General features: G+C 39.0%; 1 long non-coding RNA gene across 1 annotated transcript; it reads left to right on the forward strand.

The window, feature by feature from the left end:
* LOC107618187 lies at positions 1,123-3,932 on the forward strand. The gene is made up of 4 exons (XR_001615162.2): positions 1,123-1,315; positions 1,409-1,464; positions 1,543-1,674; positions 3,657-3,932. It is a non-coding gene; the product is annotated as an uncharacterized LOC107618187 (long non-coding RNA).

Consider the following 4,231-nt stretch of genomic DNA (forward strand, 5'->3'; position numbering starts at 1 on the left):
TGCGGTTGAATTTAGCTCTATTAAAGAAGTTGGCGGTGAAGTTTGCCTTAGCCGATAAGAGTGTGATCACTGTGATGGGAATAGCAGAAGATGTACTTATGGCAATCAAGGACTTGGTCTTTCCAGTTGACTTTTACATCCTTGAAATGCCTCCAACAGAAAATAGAAGCTCATCCTCCGTTCTACTTGGTAGACCCTTCCTTAAGACCTCTAAATTCAAGTTAGATGCCTTCACCGGCACATATTCCTTTGAGGTTGGAGATAAGACTATCAAGTTCAATTTGGAAGAAGCCATGAAGCATCCTCCTGAAGAGCATTCTGTTCTCCGATGTGATGTAATCGATGAAGTGGTAGCGGAAGTGCAAGAAGAAGACCACAACAAGCTATGCTACCTTATTGTTGAAGAGACGGATGACCAAGAGGATGAACATGAGAAAGTTGTTGAGAATGAACTCCGTGAGCTTGATGAAAAGGAACCTCAGCTTGAGGCAAAGAGTGAATTGAAGCCTCTTCCATCTCATTTGAAGTATGCTTTCTTAGAGGACAACCAAAAGTTTCCAGTCATTATTGCTAGTGAGCTTTCTAGTGAGGAAGAAGAAAAGCTCCTAGATGTCCTAAGAAAGTACAAGAAGGCAATTGGTTGGAGCCTAGCTGATATTGTGGGGATTAACCCTCGCAAGTGCATGCATTGTATATTTCTCCAAGAGGGAGCTAGGCCGGTTAGGCTGTAAGAACCGCAACTAATCAACCGGTTAATTAAGTGATTAATTGCCCAAATTAGATTCCAAAAAGTTAGAGAGAGAATTTGGGGATTTAAAGGTGATTTTTGGACTCAGTGAGTCTTTCTGAGTCAGAAAATGTGCTTTCTACGAAAAACTGTGAAAAATTGCGAACCGACAGTTGAACCGGTTGAACCGGTTCAAGTCTGCCTGGTACCGCATGAGAAAAGTGAAAACCGTCAAAAAACCTTAGAAAAACATTAGAAATGGAAAATCGGACTTTAATTTTAAAGATTTGGCCCGAAGTTAGGCCAAACGGGCTAAAAACGCTAACGGGTTGGACCGGGCCCAAGTTGGGCCCAAGCCCAACATATAAATATGCTTAAATGAACCCATTTCAGCCACTTTCATCCTCATAACCTAAATACAACAGCAGCTGAAGTGAGGAGAGAGGTGAGAGCTTTTCACCATTGTTACTATTCACTTCAAACTTCCCAAGCTCATATCTTGAGCTACGGAGCTCCGATCGCCGCACCGTTTGCGGCTACGCGTTCCTTGTGAAGAGCTCTACAAAACCCACCCAAGAAACCCTCAAGGTAATCACGAAATCTTCCCAGTTTCTCTCTTCAAAATTTCGGATTTTATTAGAGTTTTGGGTTAAATGGGTTTTTATGATTTTGGATGTTTAGGTTTGCTCTAATCCTTGCTTAGCTTTGGATTTGTGTTATCAAATCTGTTGGGAAAGGTAAAAGCTCTTAAACCCTTGTGAGATTATGCTTATGTTGAACCCTAGGTTGATTTGTGGTGATTTATATGTATATAGTTTGATTATTGTGGCTTTGGGAGCTTTTGGAACTTATTTGTGCTTGTTGGAGTGGATTTGAAAGCTTGGATTGTGGTTGGAAGCTTGTTGGTGCTCATTTTGAGTTTGGGTGCATAAAGGGAATCGGCCAAGGTATGGTTTTGGTTTTCTCTATGTAGTATATAATATTCATGGACACTTAGGCTAGTTGACCCTAAGATAGGATTGAATGTTGTTGGTGTATGAATGATTATGTGTAAATTGATGTTAATTGTTGGTATCCTTGGAATATTGTGATTAAGGATGATTATGGAGAATTGTTGGTGTTAATGAGTATTGATGATTAGTGTTGTTGATGAGGTTGTTGGTATTTAATGATTGATGATGAATAATGATGCTGTTGGAATTTAATGATTATACAGGTTGATGAGGGATGTATGATTTATTGTTGTTGATGAGGGTTTGTTGATGTGGTTGATAATGGATGATAAATATTGATATTTTTGATAATTGAAGGTGAGTGTTGGGATTGTTGATAAATGGTTATATTGATGTTGATAGTATGATGTTGGAGTTTGATGTTGAAATTAATAATGATGATGGTTAGTGAGGGTATTATTATGTATTTGATAGTGAGAATTGATGATTATATATGGTGGAATGGTAAATTGGATATGGAAAATGGTAAATTCTGATATGTGATAGAATTGATGTGGTTTTGGTTGGATTGGGTTATGAAAGTTGGTAAATTGAGATTTTTGTGAGTCTTGGTAAAAGTTGACTTTTGGTGAACTTTGTCTAATCATAACTTATGCCTTAGTTTTCAAAATCTATTGAAATTAGTTTAGCATTAAAGCTTATTGAAAACTGTTCGAATCGATATAAAGTTTGTAAAAAATTGGAATTTGGTAGAGGAAGTTATGATTATTCAAAGTTGGTGTTAAAAATCTGAAATTTTTCAAAGTTGCAGAATTTCATTACTTCTGATATGTGCGTGTGCACACGTCCTGTTTCTCAAAAATTTATTTGTTTTCAACTATTTTGCCTTTTCAACAAGGTTGTAAGCTTCTATAACAGCATTTTAAGACGTTTGGACCTAGTTTTGAGTATTAGAACATGGGATATAAATTAAGGGCTCTAGTACATGATTTTAAGGTAAATTAGAAAACGGAGGCCTAGGTTTCTGGCGTGCTGAGAATGGTTTGACGTTAGGTGAAGGATGATTGGTATATGAGATGAGGAATGATAGACTTTTGGTATTTGGAAACTAAGTTATAAAGGGACAGTGGTTGAGATGAGTCGGGGACTCGGATTGAAGTGATGGATCTATGTATGCTGAAAATACTTTTGAAAACCATTGAAAGAATATTTTTACATGATATTTTGAGACGCTATGCGCCTGGCAGGGACGGTGGTTAATCCCACCTGTCGAGGTAGCGGCGGCGGCGTAAGGACGGTGGTTAATCCCGCTTACGTTGAGATGTGAGGTCTGAGGCAAGAATATCTCACTCGCATCCCTTCGGATCTATAGGGCGAGCAAGAGCCAGTACCTGGACAGTGATCCGGGCACTATATCTCGGGGGTTCCCATATGAGAAATCCGAAGGGCGACGTCTCCATGGAGATGTGTCGGGCTGACAGTTGAACCGACAATGTGATATCACAGCCAGTAGGGCAGGCATTCATCATATGCATTTCCTATCTGCTTGTATGCTTTGTTTACTTGTAATGGTTTGCCTAATTGAATAACATGCTTACTTGCTATCTGAATTATTTGCCATATATGCTACTACTTGTTCTTTACTTGCTTTGAACATTATCTGTGTTTTCTGCTGGGATTGAGGAGGTTCGGAAGGCGGTGGCGATGGGATCGCATGGAGGATCGGTTGGTGAAGGCTGTGGGACAGCGGTATTTGGTTAGAATAGAAATCCCTTAAGATAGATAACCTGGTTTATTTAAGTCAAGTTGGTATATTATGCTTAAATGTTTTAGAATGCTTTAAGTTGAATCTTGTGATTGATATGAATCTTAGGATTGCCTTTGGTGTCCCGGGGTCTTATATCCTATATCACTGGGAACTGTTACCATACTGAGAACCGCCGGTTCTCATACCATATTGTTGTTGTGTTTTTCAGATGCAGGTCGCAACCCACCTCGGTGAGTTGCTTTGGTTGGTGACAGGAGCGGAGAATCTTGGATCATTTTGGAGTTCTTTTTAGTTTATTTTGTTTATACATCTCTCCTTTTTTATTTTGTTTTGCCTAGAGGCATGTATTTGAGAGAACAAAACTTGTATAAGCTGTTTTCACTGTATGGTTTTGTATATCAGTATATGGCTAGCCAGCTTAAACTCCGCGAGTCGTGACTAGTTCCCTATGATATTATATACTTATCTTTTGTTATATCTTCTCTGTTTCTTATGCCTTAAGCTAGTAACTCTGTTAGTACGTTTGTGCTTCGAAATTCTATTTTTGAGCTATATCTTTCATCGGGCTTCTAGATTATACTATTATGTATGAGTTTAGAACTGTCGTAATCTCTGATTGACCTTGGCTTTACGACGCGAGGTAAGGCTTAGGCTAATTAGGGTGTTACATAGGCAACCGCAAAGAAGGCTCAATCCGACCTTCCTTGATGTTGTAAAGAAGGAGGTCACTAGACTTCTTGATGCGGGTATCATATACCCAATTTCTGACAGTGAGTGGGTGAG

The sequence above is a fragment of the Arachis ipaensis genome, chromosome B01, assembly GCF_000816755.2.
Source record: "Arachis ipaensis cultivar K30076 chromosome B01, Araip1.1, whole genome shotgun sequence".
NCBI classification, from domain to species: domain Eukaryota; kingdom Viridiplantae; phylum Streptophyta; class Magnoliopsida; order Fabales; family Fabaceae; genus Arachis; species Arachis ipaensis.